The sequence below is a fragment of the Lepus europaeus genome, chromosome X (assembly GCF_033115175.1).
Source record: "Lepus europaeus isolate LE1 chromosome X, mLepTim1.pri, whole genome shotgun sequence".
Taxonomy (NCBI): Eukaryota; Metazoa; Chordata; class Mammalia; order Lagomorpha; family Leporidae; genus Lepus; species Lepus europaeus.
The window spans coordinates 85,913,396-85,931,069 of NC_084850.1; the positions used below are offsets into that span (position 1 = coordinate 85,913,396).

Below are 17,674 nucleotides of genomic sequence, written 5' to 3' on the forward strand. Positions count from 1 at the left end.
GCCAAGACTGAGGTGGTAGGGCAGGGAGTAGGAGTGAGGCAGGCCTGTTCATCTCTGATGCATCCTCAAGGTCTGCCAGACTCACTGATACCATGCCTACTGCTACCATGTGGGCTCATGGGCAGAAACCACTGTGCCTTTCCCACAGTGACTGCTGTGAGTTCAGGAGCCCTGCTGTTAGACTTGAGCCTCAGTGAGCAGGCAAAAGGCAGTAACAATACCCCTAGGGGACCCAGAAGCCAAAGAGAATAGTTAGTACAGGACTCTAAGGAACTAGAATTACTAAAGGAAACAGACAACTTGCACTCAAAAAAATTTTCTGGATCTAAACAAATTATATATAATTCACTAAAACCAACAGCAATTATCATTTCAAATAATAGAACACTAACCCCAATCCAATTTTAAATCAGAAACTAGATTCTCATGAGGAAAACAATATTAGAAGCCCAGAGTATATCCATCAGCACACTTCTCCTTGCTAACAAAGAGTAAGAGTTACATCATAGAATAAATATTGTCAGTGATGTTTTAATGGATACCATTTTATATCTCAAAATTCAAGATTCTAGTTAATAAAACACTACCAGAATAGAGCTATATTATCAAGATAGATGAATCTCACCAACATAATGTTGAACCAAAAAAAAAAAATCAGTTACAGAAGACAAATACACCATGAACCACGTATGAAAAGTTTAGAAAGAAGCTACATATCACTCCATATTGCTAACGGATATACAAAGAAATTGATGGGAATGGTAAACAGCATTTAGAACAGTAATTAAGTTCACCTCTCAGTCTGATGCAATCTGCCACAATCCCTCACCACTCAAATTACACTGGTCTGGAAAGATTATCAAAAACCTCAAAGGACAAACCCATTTGCCTGCTTTATCCCTCATCCTATACAATGATGCTGAAGCCCTTGACACAGGTGTCAATCTGTGCTGCCAAGTGGGAAAGAAATTCTTACCCTAGTTACTAGACATGATTCTCCAGTGTCCCTTCAACCTGTTTGAGTCCTTTACCTGTGTTCCTAAATTATGAGTGTTCCGTGCTAATATTTAGTGTTGGTTCCCTCATTATCTAGTCTTTTCCTATACAACTCCCCCACCTATAGATTCCTAATAATTATCTCCAGCACAGATGTTGCCTCTGAGTTCTTGTCCTGAACTTGCCATTTCTTCCTGGATTTTCCTAATACGCACTCCAAATCTGACATGTCCAAAATCAAACTCATTATTTTTCCCTCTGCTGTCTTCTTCCTACTTATAGTCATGCATGGCTTAACAATACAGATCTGTTCTGAAAAAGGTATCACTAGGCGATTTCATCACTATGCAAACATCATAAGTGTACTAAGATGGCTATGACATCACTAGGCAATATAATCTTATAGAACCACTGACTGAAATATGAAATATCATTAGTGTAGCACACAATAGTACTTCTTTTTTTTTCCTCTCTAGTTTCCCTTCAGCTCTTGGCATCATCTTCTACTTGATCTTAAGACTCAACTCCGATAATGTCATCAACTTCTTTGCCTCACAAATCAAATTTGACCCACAGCTACTACTTCTTTCTCCCACCCCCAGTAATGCAGCATGTAACAAAATTCTGATGGGCCGTACTACCCTTCTGAAAATACTGCAGAAGGGCTAGCAACTGTCCTAGTTCTCTAGAGGTGGAAAATGATTCCCTCCCACAGATGGGTATTTGCCTTTGGGAATGCCAATTTGGGAGCTAAGGAAAACTTCTTTCCACTGCTATAATCAAACCCGCAAACGCCTTTTCCATCCTCAAAATCTATTTCAAATGTTGACAAGTACCCTAGCAAGCTCCTAGTCGTCTCAGTTCAGCTGAGACTGTACATGAATATCAGTGGGATCATTATATTCTTCATTAACTACTCAGAGCAACTAAACATAGAGAAGAGGGAACTCATTATGAAGAGGCTACTATTTACTATGAATTATGCAATGTGTTTTAGAAAAATATGAGTTCACTTAATTCCCACAACCCTATGAAAGTATATGTTTTACAAATAAGGAAACCAAAATTCTGAAGCTAAGATGTGCAACCCAGAAAGGGTATGTAAAAACCCTCTAATACAATTGAAGGGAATTCCTCTAAGAGCCTCTGAAAGTCTACAAAGATGCTGCCAAGTGGGAAGAGCACCAAGCACCTGTGAATCCATCACTTGTAGATTAGAAACTGGGAAATTCCTGTGAAATTAAAAGCAGATATATCAGACTGACATGGAAAAAAAATACAGAGGAGCACTGCTGTAAAAAGGTGGCACCAAGGGTGCTGCAGACTGGGAGGTAGTAGGTTTGGAAAACTATGGGGGACCACGGGCAATGGCCAAGCAAGAGCAGCCAGTGGGCTAGTAGTCAATGACATGGCAGGAATAAATCTACACACAAAAAATTATATATAGGATAAAGCAATCTAGTACAAGAGAACATTAGACTGGGTATAAGTGAATGAATGCATGAATGAAATCAAGCTACATAGTTTCTATAGGATAAAAAAGGCTAACAAAGAGAAAGTAGGTAAAGGAACACTAATGAGACAAAATAGATATCAAGCTATAAGACATGTGTCATGATACTCTATACAGCTAGCAACCTAGTTTCAAAATATGTAAAGCATAAACAAAGAATTTACAAGGAGATATTGACAAATCCTTGGTCATTCTGAGTTAAATTAACATTAATAACAAGAAATGTCATAAAGATCGGAATAATACAATTAGCAAGTTTAGAATAGGTGTGTGTATATATATACAAAACTATATACTCAACAAAAAATACACTTTTCAAATACACATGGGATATTAAATAAAGACCAAGCTTCAAGGAAGAGAAATCAAACATATTTGTTGGTCATAATGCAACAAACTAGAAACTGACAAAAGGAAACATAAAGTACCTTCTAGAGAATTCATAGGTTAGAGAGAAAATAATAAAGGAAAAAGCATCCTATTTAGAAATGAACACTGAGAATACTATTCCTCAAAATTTCACAATTACATTCAAGTGGTACTCAAAATGAGCAGCTTTAAGTGTATCTTTTTAGAGAAGGACAAATGAAAATAAATGAGTTATACCATCAAAAGGAACACAAACACGATGTGCAAATAAAAGGAAGAAGACTTATCTTAATTGTGGTTAAATCTCTATATCTAATTTTTTTTTAAAAAAAAAAGCACTTATTTACTTAAAAGGCAGATTTACAGAACGAGAGAGAGAGAGATCTTTCATCTTCTGATTCACCCTCCAAATGGCCTCAAGGGCCAAGGTTGGGTCAGACCAAAGCCGAGAGCCTAGAACTCTATCTGCTTCTCCCTTGAGGGTGGCAGGGAGCCAAGCACTTTAGCCATCTTCAGCTGCCTTCCTAAGCACATTAGGAGGGGGCTGGATCAGAAGAGGAGCAGCCAGTACTCAACCCAGCACTGATGTGGGATGCCTGCATTGCAGGTGGCAGCTTAACCAGATGAACCACCATGCTGGGCCCCTCTATTTTTTTTAAAAGGTTTATTTATTTATTTATTTGAAAGGCAAAGTTACACAGAGAGAGGAGGGGGAGAGAGGGAGAGAGAGAGAGAGAGAGAGAGAGACAGAAGGGAGGGAGAGGGAGGGAGGGAGGGAGAGACGGGTCCTCCATCCGCTGGTTCACTCCCCAGATGGCTATAACGGTTGGAGCTGTGCTGATCCGTAGCCAGGAACCAGGAGCTTCTTTCGGGTCTCCCACCCAGGTACAAGGGCCCAAGTCCTTGGGCCATCTTCTACTGCTTTCCCAGGCCATAGCAGAGAGCTGGATCAGAAGTGGAGCAGCCAGGACTTGAACCAGCACCCATATCGGATGCCGGCACTGCAGGCAGTGGCCCTACGCACTATGCCACAGCAACGGCCCTGGTATCTAATTTTTAATATATCAATTTGTGGGAAATACGGAGGAAAGTGAAACATGTTAAACTCTAAAGGCATGTAATCAGTGAAATTCTGACTACAGGAAATTCTACAGAGCAATCTGGTTTCTTCAATAAATAAATTCCAGGGACTTGAGGGGTAAGAAGACATGGAGAAAGAGATTTAAAAGACCTAAGAAGCAATAACAATGTGTGAACCTTATTCAGATTCTGATCCAAATAAATCTGTGAAGCAACTGGAGTTCTAAACACTAACTAGATATTTGCATATATTAAGGTATTATTGTGAATTTTTAAGTGAATATATTTTTAAAAAGTTCTTGGGGCCTATGCTGTGGCATAGCAGGTAAAGCTTCTGTCTACAGTGCCAGCGTCCCATATGAGTGCTAGTTTGAGTCCTGGCTGCTCCACTTCCAAAGCAGCTCCCTGCTATTGTGCCTGGGAAAGCAGTGGAAGATGGCCCAAAGTCCTTGGGCCCCTGCACTCAGGTGGGAAACATGGATGAAGCTCCTGGCTCCTGGCTTTGGTCTGGCCCAGCCCTGGTTGTTGCAGCCATTTGGCGAGTGAACCAGCAGATGGGAGATCTTTTTCTCTTTCTCTCTATAATCCTGACTTTCAAATAAATTTTTAAAAAGAGTTCTTATTCTTTATCCCTACAAAGTGAAATGAATAATATATCAAGGATTTGTTTTAAAATAAAGCCAGATGGAGAAAGTAGAAAGGATACAGATGAAACAACTGGTCACAAATTAGTGTTGAAACTACAGTGACAGGTATATGAGGGGTTTCTATTACCATCCTGACCTCTTTTTGGAGGCTTGAAAAGCTTTTCTTAAAAAAAAGACAAGAAGTGAACTTAGCTTTCAATTCAACAAGCAATAAAAAGATTATAAAATAAAACCTAAAAAGAAGGCATTAGTAGAAACTGAAAAAATAAAGTAGAAAAGAGTTAATCACCAAATCTATCCAATGTAGCAAAAATAAAGATACATAAAGAACTAAAGAAATGGGAGCCGAGATATAATGATACAGAAATTAAAAATATAAAGTAGGGGTGGGCATTTTGCCTATTGGTTAAGCTGCCAGTTAGGACATTCATGTCCCACATGGGAGGGCCTGGGTTTGATCCCTGGTTCTGGTTCCTGATTCCATCTCCCTGCTAATATGGACCCTGGGAGGCAGTAGTGATGATTCAGGTAGTTGGGTTCCTGCCACCTACATGTGAAACCCTGAAAGACTTCCCTACTCCTGGCTTTGTCCCCCTGCCCAGCTGCTGCAGGCATCTGGGGAGTGAACCAACAGAGGCAATATTGCTCTTGCTCTCAAGTTAATTAATTAATTAAGATAAATACATAAATAAGGGTGGGCATTTTGGCTGGTAAGATTCAAATTTTAGTGCTGGCTCTATTCCTGACTCTAGCCTCCCATTAATGTACACCCTGGGAGGCAGCAGGCAATAGCTCAAGTGTTTAGGCCCCTCCCACCCATGTGGGAAACCAAGATTGAGTTCCGGCTCCTGGCTTTAGCCTGGCCCAGTCCCAGCTGTTGCAGACATTTGATAAATGAATCAGAAGAAGGGAGTTCTCGGGGCGGCACTGTGGCAAAGCAGGTAAAGTCGCCACCTGTGGTGCCGGCATCCCATTTGGGCACCAGTTCAAGTCCTGGCTGCTTCACTTCCAATCCAGATCTCTGCTATGGCCTGGGATAACAGTGAAAGATGGCTTGGGCCCCTGCGTCCACGTGGGAGACCTGGAAGCAGCTCCTGGCTCCTGGCTCCAGCCATTGCAGCCAATTGGGGAGTAAACCAGCGGATGGAAGACCTCTCTCTCTCTGTCTCTCCTTCTTTGTGTAACTCTGCCTTTCAAATAAATCAATAAATAAATCTTTTAAAAAAAGGGAGTGCTCTCTCTTCCTCTCAGATAAAACAAATTTTAAAACAAAAAAGTAGAAAAATGTGCATAAGTTTGATAATATAGAAATATGAATAATTTTCCAAGAAAATATAAATTACTAAATGCTTCAAGATAGAGAAAATTGTATCTTCAAGAAATCTTAAAGGTAAGTAATTCCCATGACATATAAACTGTACCAGAGCATAGAGGAAAAAAAATTAGAAATGAAAGCTTCTCAACTCATTTTACATAGTTGGGAAAATCTTCAAAGTAAAATTGGCAAGAAGAACACACATATAAAAATTATAGGCTATTCACTCATAGGAAAGATTTGCGAAAGCCCTAAATAAAATAAAAAGCTAGTAAATTAAATCCAGTAGAATACACAAAAAATAATCTATTATATTCAATTTCAGAAATGACAGAAAACATATTCTTTAAGAATTATTTTTTTTTATTTATTTGAAAGGTAATGTTATAGAGTAAGAGAGGGAGATACATAGATCTTCCACCCACTGGTTCACTCCCCAAATGCCACAATGGCCAGAGGTAGGCCATGCTGAAGCCAGAAGCCTGGAGCTTCTTCCGGGTCTCCCATGTGAGTAGAGGAGCCCAAGGACTTGGGTCATCTTCTGCTGCTTTCCCAGGCCATTAGCAGGGAGCTGGATCAGAAATGGAGCAGCCAGGACTCGAACTGGCACCCATGTGGGATGCCAGCATCACAGGCAGTGGCTTTACCCACTATGCCACAACACAATTCATTTTACCAATAAGTTAAAAGAGGAAAAAACTTCATGATTATTCATTCTCAATGATAAATTCAACATTTCTCTCTTATTTTTAAAATATGCAATTCCTTAAAAAAAACTGGCCACTTACAAACTTGATAAAGAATATCTTAATGTGATAAGGAATGTCTGCTAGAAATGTTCAATAGATAAAGGTGAAACACTATTTTATGGTTAGAGAAAAAGAAAAGATAAGGATGTCTACTATCACTGGTATTATTCAATTGAAAAAAGTATGAAAAAGTAAGATATTAGATATAGGAAAGGATGAAGCCAAAGTGGCTGCTTAAAAATAATGTGAATACCCTCCCAGAAAAATTTCCAAAATCAACTGACAAATGATGAAAAAGCAATTCATTAATATGGTTAGATATAAGAGCAAAATATAAAAAGCACATTTTCCCTAGACAAGAATAGAAAACAGAAACAGACATACAAAATAGCAACAAGTCCTATAAAATCCTGACATAAGCCTAACAGGATACTTGGTGTAAAATTATATTAAGAAAATGGGCCAGTGTTGTGATGCAACAGGTTAAGCTGCTGCCTGCAACACCAGCATGCCATATGGGTGCTGGCTCGTCTGACTACTCCATTTCTGATTCAGCTCCCTGCTAATGCGCCTGGGAAAGCAGCATAAATGGCTCCTGGTTTTGGCCTGGCCCAGCCCTGGCAGTTGTGGCAGTTTGGGGGAGTGAAACAGCAGATGGAAGATCTCTTCCTCACTCTCTGTCTCTCCCTCTTTCTCTGTCACTCTGCCTTTCAAATAAATAAATAAATCTTTTTTTACAGAATTATATTAAGAAAACTACAAAGCTTACTGAAGGACATAAAAGAAGACTTGAACAAATGTAGAGAGATCATGCTTTTGGATGGGAAGACTCAATTCTCTTTAATTTACAAACTGAATTCAGTTCTCAATAAAACTCCCAAAAAGATTTCATAGTATTTGACAACCTGATTCTAAAATTTATCTGTAAGAGAAAATAAAACAATTCTGGGCCGGCGCCGTGGCTCACTAGGCTAATCCTCCGCCTTGCGGCGCCGGCACACCGGGTTCTAGTCCCGGTCGGGGCACCGATCCTGTCCCGGTTGCCCCTCTTCCAGGCCAGCTCTCTGCTGTGGCCAGGGAGTGCAGTGGAGGATGGCCCAAGTGCTTGGGCCCTGCACCCTATGGGAGACCAGGAGAAGCACCTGGCTCCTGCCATCGGATCAGCGCGGTGCGCCGGCCGCAGCGCGCCTACCGCGGCGGCCATTGGAGGGTGAACCAACGGCAAAGGAAGACCTTTCTCTGTCTCTCTCTCTCACTGTCCACTCTGCCTGTCAAAAAAAATAAAAAATAAAAAAAATAAAATAATTCTGGTAACAATGAGAAGGAATCTGCCGTCCCACAGACCAAAACAAACTGTAAACTAGATGGGACTAAAGATAAACACATTCACTAATAGGGTAAAATAAAGTCTAGAAATAGACTCCACGCACAGTCAACACAATACATCAAGATACTAAGTCAATTTAGTCGATAAAGGAACTTCTTTGTAACAAATGGTGCTGGAACAATGCCATATCCATGTTGAGGGAAAATGATCCTCAACCCACATCTCGCATTCTAACCAAAAACTAACTCGAGAGATTATAGAACTAATGTAGAAGTTAAAATTATAGAACTTCAAGTAAGAAACAAAGGAGAATATCTGTATGATTTGGGGGAAGGGAGAGATTTCTTAAGATAGGACACCAAAAGCACTAAGCATTAAAGAAAGAATTTGATAAGTTAGACTTCATAAAAATTAAGACTTTTACTCACCAAAAGACATCATTAAAAAGATAGACAAGCTATAGACCAAAGAAAAAAATATTTGCAACATACACATCTGATATTTGTATCCAAATGTATAAAATACCAAAATATATAAAATGATGAACTCAACTTTTTAAAATGAGTGAAAGAGTAATAAACGACTTTTCAAAAATAAGAACATTCAGAAAGAACATGAAATGGGGCTCAACATTCATTATCTTAGAAATACAAATTAAAACCATAATGATTCTATCAGTTAGTATTAGCAGACACTTGTCTTGTTTGTGTGATCCCTTTGACTCTTAGACCTATCAGAGCCATCAATTGTGAACTGAAATTGATCACTTGGACTAGTGAGATGGCATTGGTACATGCCACCTTAATGGGATTGTATTGGAATCCCCTGGCACATTTCTAACTCCACCATTTGGGGCAAGTCCGATTGAGCATGTCCCAAATTGCAGGTGGGAGGGAAGTTATGGGAGGTGGGAAGCCATTGTAATCCATAAGCTGTACTTTGGAAATTTATATTCATTAAATAGAAGTTTAATAAATGACTTTAAAAAAAGAAACTACTATGAAGAATGATATTCTAATAAACTGGAAAACCTCAAAGAAATGGATAAATTCCTGGATTCAAAAAAAAAAAAAACCATAATGAGACAGCATTTAACATCCAGTAGAATTTCTAAGATAATATCGTTTTCATGAAGAAGTAGAAAACTGGAATTCTCATACACTGCTGGGTATAAAATGGTACAAACTGGGTTAGAGAACTGTTAGGCACTTTGTTATAAACTTAAGCTCACATTCACCTTCTTCCATTCCTAGTTATTTACAGGGGTGGGCATTATGGAACAGGAGATTAGGCCACTGCACAGCATGTTGGTATGCCAGTTAGAATCTTGGTTCCTTCACTTCTGATCCAGCTTCCTACTAATGCACCTGGGAAGGCAGAGGATGATGGCCCAAGTACTCGGGTCCCTACTACCCACATGAGAAACCCAAATGGAGTTCCAGGCTCCTGGCACCTGGCATTAGCCCTGCCCAGCCCTGGCTGTTGCAGGTTTTTGGGGAATCAAATAGCAGATGGAGGTGCTCTCTCTCACGTGCTCGCTTGGTCTCTCTCTCTCTCTCCCCATCACTCTGCCTTTCAAATAAGTAAATAAACAAACAAATTTTAAAATAAAAATAGTGGTACAGGTATAATCACAGGATGGACTAATACCCAGCAATAATACTAACCAAAGCAAGAATATTGAACAAATCTCAAAAAAAAAAAAAGTTGAGCAAAAAGAGTCAGGTGCACACAGACACACAAAAGTGTTATGTGATCTCATTTATATGAAGTCTAAGAACATGCAAAATCAATCTATGGTGACAGAAATCAGAAGTGGTGGCTTGAGACAGAATAAGGGAAGGGTAGATTGACTGGAAAGCACATAAGGGAACTTCTTGGGGAAGATGAAAATGTTTCATATCATGTTTTGGGTGGTAAATACATGAATGCATACAACTATCAAAAGTCAATAAACTGAGCATTTAAAATATGTGCATTTTACCATATATAAATTTAACTTCAAGAAAAAATATATTAAAATGTAGCTACATGAGGTGGTATGTGAATTAGTTCAGTTATGGTAATCATTTCACCATATATGAGGGTGTTCAAATGGTTCATGGAAAATGCATATCATGAAAAATTTTTGCATGGATTTCAAAATTTTTTGCACCTAAATAAACATTTTAATTCCATCTTTCCATGAACTTTTTCAATTTTTCACATATTTATTAATTTATTTTTTTGACAGGCAGAATGGATAGTGAGAGAGAGAGACAGAAAGGTCTTCCTTTTGGCCGTTGGTCCACCCTCCAATGACCGCTACAGCCGGCGCATCACGCTGATCCGAAGCTGGGAGCCAGGTGCTTCTCCTGGTCTCCCATGCGGGTGCAGGGCCCAAGGACTTGGGCCATCCTTCACTGCCTTCCTGGGCCATAGCAGAGAGGTGGCCTGGAAGAGGGGCAACCGGGATAGAATCCGGTGCCCCGACCGGGACTAGAACCCGGTGTGCCGGCACCGCAAGGCGGAGGATTAGCCTGTTAAGCCACGGCGCCGGCCCAAGTTTTCACATATTTATTAATACATCATACTGTCTGCCTTGAATATATAAAATTTTTATTTTTCAACTATACCTCAATAAAGCTGAAGAAGGAAAAATTATTACTCCTAGATTAGCCAATTTTATATATTAAAAAATAAAGCACATAGGAAGAAACACACATACAAGACATGAATGAAAAGCTTAATAAAACTAAAAAATAAGATGGAGAAAAATGCTACTTTTGTAACAAAGGATTAATATTCAGAATACATAAACAACTCCTACAACTTGAAATAAGAAAAAGTAAGCAAAGGGGTATGAATAGGCAATTCATACAAATGGAAAGAGAAATATCTAATAAAATGAAAATTAGTTGTCAATCTCATAACTAATTAGGGAAATACAAGTTTTCAAAATAATATGCAGTGTTCAAAATAGGCAAACATGAAAAAGGTCAGTAATAGCCAATAATGCCAGCAGTAACAGGGGACACAGTCTCATACAAGCTGCAGGTCAAAATGCATTCAGTATATCTAATCTACCAAACACCACAGCTTAGCAATAATATGCAATACAATAAGACTTGTTTACTCTCATGATCCTAGTGGGACTGACTGAAAGCTGTGGCTTGCCACCACAGTCCAGCCCTGTGACAGCATGGTACTGCATATTGCTAGCCCAGGAAAAAAATAAAATTCAAAATCCAAAACATGGGGCCAGTGTAGTGGCACAGCACAGACCAAAACCTTACAAAGATGATCTGAGGAACTGAGGTGTCTACAGGAGGCCTTCAAAAAGTTCTAATACTGGGGCAGACGTTGTGTTGCAGCAGGTTAAGCCACCACTAGCAATGCCACTCACGTTAAGAGACCCAGATGGAGTTTGTGGCTCCTGGTGTCAGCCTGGCCCAAGCCCCAGCTATTGCAGCCATTTGGGAAATGAACCAGCAGATGGAAAATCTCTCTGTTTTTCTGTCGCTCTGTTACTCTGCCTTTCAAATAAATAAATAAATCTTTATGAAAGAAAAAAAAAAGCCCTCAGTCTTGTACCTCTGGAGACCTTGGAGCATGAAGGAAAGCTAAGGCAGAGCTGTGAAGGTATACTGAGTGTTGAAGGCACATCCAGTAACTTACACACACACACACACACACACACACCCTGGAGCAGTGAAGGAAAGCTAAGGCAGAGCTGTAAAGGTACTGAGTGTTGAAGGCACATCCAGTAACTTACACACACACACACACACACACACACCCTGGAGCAGTGAAGGAAAGCTAAGGCAGAGCTGTACAGGTGCTGAGTGTTGAAGGCACATCCAGTAACTTACACACACACACACACACACACACACCCTGGAGCAGTGAAGGAAAGCTAAGGCAGAGCTGTAAAGGTACTGAGTGTTGGGGCCAGTGCTGTGGCACAGCGGGTTAACGCCCTGGCCTGAAGCTCCAGCATCCCATATAGGCGCTGGTTCTAGTCCCAGCTGCTCCTCTTCCAATCCAGTTCTCTGCTGTGGCCTGGGAAAGTTGAAGATGCACCCATGTGGGAGACCCGGAAGAAGCTCCTGGCACCGGATTGGCACAGCTCCAGCCACTGTGGCCATCTGGGTAATGAACCAACAGATGGAAGACCTCTCTCTCTGTCTCTACCTCTCTCTGTAACTCTGTCTTTCAAATAAATAAAATAAATCTTTAAAAAAAAGATACTGAGCACTGAAGGCACATCCAATAACACACACATACACATACATACACACACACACCCCTAGGCATGTGGTGGGAGATTTACAGGTTCACAGCATTTAAGGAAATTTGAGACCAATCATAAATTAATCTTTAACTGAGTAGATCCTTCTGTGATGGCAGGTTACAAGGAATACAGAATTAGTGCAGGCACAAAATGAGCGAAGTCTACCTTAAGAATACAAGGTTGGCTAATATGCAAAAATCAAATATAACACACCATATCAATAGAATAAAAAAATAAAAATACTGTGATTATGTCACTATGAGGGTACTCCAAGAAGTTTGCATGAAAAATAGAATTAAAAGATGAGTGTTGGTACAAAAAAATTTTAGCATACACATTTTCTTTTTTTTTTTTTTTAGTAACACTGACTATTTATTTATGTATTTATTTGAGAGGCAATTACAGAGAGAGGGAGAGACAAAGAGAGTTTTTCCATTCACTGGTTCACTCCCCAAACTGCCACAACAGCCGGAGCTGGGTCGATCTGAAGCCAGGAGCCAGGAGCTTCTTTTGGGTCTCCCACGTGGGTGCAGGTACAGAAGCACCTGGGCATCCTCTACTGCTTTCTCAGGAGCATTAGCAGGGAGCTGGATTGGAGCAGCCAGGACATGAACTGGTGCCCATACGGGATGGCAGCGCCACAGGCAGAGGCTTAGCCTACTACACCACAGCACCGGCCCCCTTGCATACACATTTTCCATTAACTTTTTGAAGACTCCTTTTAGGTGATGAAAAAGCACCTGACTCAATTCATAATGAAAGGGAAAAAAAAGAACAGGTATAGAAGGGAACTTCCTCAATCTGGTCGGGCCATCTATGAAAACCTATTGCTAACGTCAGACTTAATAGTGGTAAAAGATTGAATGCTTTCTATTCAAGATCAAGAACAGGATAACAATGTGCACTCTGATCATTTCTATTCAACACTGTGCCAGAGGTTCTTGCCAGGGCCCTTAAACAAGAAAAAGAAACAAAGGCATCCAGACTGGAAATAAAGAAGTAAAACTATCTTTAGATCTTGTCCATCTAGATGACATGATATTGTATTTAGAAACCCTAAAGAAACTACAAAAAAATTATTAGAACCAATAAACAAATTCTTCAAGGTTTCAGATATAAGATCAATATATAAAATTCAATACACAATTTGAAAATAAATTTTTTTTTAAAATTGTGTTTATAATAGTATTCAAAGGAATAAAATACTTAGGAATCAATTTAAGAAAAAAAGTATAGAGGTAGGTGTTGTGGCACAGGGGGGTTAAGTGGCTGACTACAAGCCAGCATCCCATGTCAGCATTGGTTTGAGTCCTGGCTGTTCCACTTCTGATCTAGCTCCTTACTAATCTAGCTCCTAGGAAAACAGAAGATAGCCCAAGTGCTTGGGACCTTGCCACCCATATGAGAGAACAGGATGGAGTTCCAGGCTCCTGGCTTCAGTCTGGCCCAGCCCCAGGTGTTGCGGCCTTTAGGGAAGTGCACCAGCAGATGGAAGATCTCTCTCTGTCCTTCCCTCCTTCTCTCTAACCCTGACTTTCAAATAAACAAATAAATCCTTTTTTTAAAAAAAAAAAGAGAGAGAGAGAGAGAACAGGGCCAGTGTTGTGGCATAGCGGGTTAAGCCTCAGCCTGCAACACCACCAGCATTCAAAACCGGTGCCAGTTCGTGTCCTGGATGTTCCACTTCCAATCCAGCTCCCTACTAATGGCCTGGAAAAGCAAGAGATGTGCCCCTGCCACTCAAGTGGGAGAACTGGAGGAACTCCTGGCTCCTGGCTTCAGCCTGACCCAGCCCTGGCCTTTGCGGCCATCTGGGAGCGAACCAGTGGATGGAAGATCTTTCTCGCTCTCTCTCCTTCTCTCTCTCTGTAACTCTGACTTTCAAAATAAATAAATAAATATTTTTTTAAAAAATAAAAAAATTATAAAACTTATATTCTGCAAATTAAAAAAACCTGAAAGATATTTAAAAAGACTTAAATGAAAAGACAGTGTTCAACCACTGAAAGACTTAAATTAATATTATTAGGATGGCAATACTTCCCAAGTGGATGGATTCAACACAATCCCTATGAAAATCCCAGCTTGTTTCTTAGCAGGAATTGACAAACTGATCTTAACATTCATATGGAAATGCAAGGGAGCAAAAATAGCCAATACAATCTTGAAAAAGAACAGAGTTGAGGAACTCACTGTTCCCAACTTCAAAACTTACTACAAAGCTATGTAAGTATAGACATATAAAAGATCAATGGAATAGAGACTCTAATTGCTTCTTGACAAGGATGCCAAGACAACTCAATGGGGAGACAGATCAGTCCTTTCCACAAATGACGCTGAGATAATCGTACACCTACATGCAAAAGACTGAAGTTGGACCAGTACTTTACACCACATACAAAATTAACTCTAAATGGATCAAAGACCTAAATGTGACATGAATGGACAAATATACAAATTACCAATAAGCACATGAAAGAATACTCAACAACCATTAGATAGCACTGAAATAAAAGTGAAAACCATAATAAGATATCACCTCACCCTTGCTAGAATGGCTATAATTAAAAAGACATAATAACAAGTGTGAATGTGAGGAAATCAAAACCCTCTTAGAATGGGAAATGGTATAGGTGCTTTGGAAAACAGTCTGACAGTTTTTCCAAAAGTTAAATACAGTGTTACCATATGACCCAGGGATCCCACTCTTAATATATACCCAAGAGGGATGAAAACATATGTCCATGTAAAACGTGCATACAAATGTTCATGCAGCAGCATTATGCATAGTAATGAAAAGCAGAAACAACTCAAATGTCCACTAGATTAATTAATAGATAAAAACATGTTATTTCCATATAAAGGAATAGTTTGGCAATGAAAAGGGATAAAGTACTGACGCTGCTATAACACAGATGAAGCTTGATAATTTTACACTAAGGGAAAGAAGTCAGTCACAGAACACATCTGAGTATGATTACATTTGTATGATGATAGGTTAGTGGCTGCCAAGGGCTAGGGAAGGGGGATGGGATTGGGGAGTGCCTGCTCATGGGTATGGAGCTTCTTTCTGGTGTGAAGAAAGGTTCTAAAGCTAGATTGTGGTGATGGAATTCTGTGAACACACTAAAACCAATTGATATGTACGGTTTAAATGAGTGACTATTATAGTATCTGAATTATATCTCAATAAAGCAGTTAAATAAAAAAACTCAGACATGTACATCAAAGAGAAAATAAAGACAGTGTAACAACCTTTCAAATAGTATTAAGAAGGATGGGGCTGGGGCCAGTGCTGTGCTATAGCGGGTAAAGCTGCCACCTACAGTGCCAGCAGCCCATATGGGTACCAGTTCGAGTCCTGGCTGCTCCACTTCCAATCCAGTTCCCTGCTAATGTGTTTTTGGAAGGATGGCTCTAGTCCTTGAGCCCCTGCATCCACATGGGAGACCCAGAAGAAGCTCCTGGCTTTGGATTAGCTCAGCTCCAGCCATTTGAAGAGTGAACTAGCAGATGGAAGACCTCTCTCTGTCTCTACATGTCTCTGTAACTCTAGCTTCCAAATAAATAAAATATACCTTTAAAAAAAAGGATTGGGGCCGGTGCCGTGGCTTAACAGGCTAATCCTCCGCCTTGCGGTGCCGGCACACTGGGTTCTAGTCCTGGTCGGGGTGCTGGATTCTATCCCGGTTGCCCCTCTTCCAGGCCAGCTCTCTGCTATGGCCCGGGAAGGCAGTGGAGGATGGCCCAAGTGCTTGGGCCCTGCACCCACATGGGAGACCAGGAGAAGCACCTGGCTCCTGGCTTCGGATCAGCGAGATGCGCCGGCCGCAGCGGCCATTGGAGGGTGAACCAACGGCAAAAAGGAAGACCTTTCTCTCTGTCTCTCTCTCTCTCATTATCCACTCTGCCTGTCGAAAAAAAAAAAAAAAAAAGGATGGGGCCAGCATTGTGGCATAGAGTGTAAAACTGCTGTCTGTGATGCCGGCATCCCATACGGATGCCAGCTCGTGTCCCTGCTGTTCCATTTTCGATCCAGTTCCCTGGCTAGGGGCCCGGAAAAAGCAGCAGAAGATGGCCCAAGTACTTGGGCCCCTTGGTACCCATGTGGGAGACCTGGAAAGAAAGTCCTGGTTCCTGGCTTTGGCCTGGCCTTGTGCTCACTGTCGTAGTCATCTGGAGAGTGAACCAGAAGATGGAAGATCTGTCTCTCTGTAACTCTTTAACTTTAAAATAAATAAATAAATCTTAAAAAAAGGTTAACTCTCAGAGTGCAAACACAGAACAAAAAGAGTACTTTTAAATATGTTCAGAACAAAAAGATAAATGTGAAAGAAATAGGTCTCTTCCCTGTACCAACAGTATAATAATGATAGATGACAAAGAGGTACAATTCCTCAATTACTATTTTTGCTTCTGCTTTCTCAGTTCCCGAGAGGGAAAGGAAGCCCAATATGAGTAAAGTGACAGCAAATGAGAACTCAACTATTTTTACTAAGAGTTCAAATAACTCGAACCACATGACTTATAGCCCAGGAAACTGGGAGTAATTTCAAATGAGACCATGGGAAGCTATGTCAGTGATCTTTCAGGAACCACAGAGAAAGATGTTCCAGAAGACTGGACAGACGTCATTTTATGTTTCAAAAATGGGGTAAAAGTTAACTCTTTAAATTGCAAGTCAGTGAGCTAACTAAAATCCTGAGTGTATTATTACAAGGATGGTTTGCAAGAACCTCAAAATGGAAGAGTAAGTACTAGAAGCCAGACTGAATTCACCAAGAAAAAGTCAATTTAGGCTAATTCTTCATTGCTTCTTTGTACTCTTACTAGGCTGGCAGCTATAAGAAAGATAGTAGACACAGTATATCAGGACTTAGTAAGGCATCTGACAAAATCTTTTAAAAGGCCCTGGAGCACAAAACTGAGAAATAGGAGCTGAATGTTAATTTTTGTTAGAGATATTAATAATCACTTGAAGGGCCATTCCCAAAGCATGCAGATTACCAGGTCACTATCATGCTAGATGCAGGTTTCTAATAGCATACACCATAGGGTTCTTCTAGCCTTAGGAGCTTCATCAGTTACATCCAATGACTTGAATGAAGATAAGGAAACCATGCTGACGAGGTTTATATGTGAGAACATCTGGAAGGGAGAGTGAATACTTGAAATGACAGAATCAGGATGCTGGTTTTAATTATAAGTGGTCGGGGGTAAAACAAAAACTAAAACTTGCCTGGACCAGATGAAATCAAACCAAGGGTCAGATCCAAATCTCATACCTGAATTGGAGAATGAGTGCAAGGGAAAGAAACAATTTTTCACTTCTTCTGAAATCAGCCTCAAACTGGAATTGTAGTTACTGTTAGAATGTGATCTGAAATGATGCAGTCAAAACACCA

At 40.3% G+C, this 17,674-nt stretch overlaps 1 protein-coding gene across 5 annotated transcripts in view; it reads right to left on the reverse strand.

Moving 5' to 3' along the window:
* KIF4A (kinesin family member 4A) overlaps nt 1-17,674 on the reverse strand; it is a 131,270-nt gene that overhangs the window by 102,603 nt on the left and 10,993 nt on the right. The window lies entirely within an intron of this gene.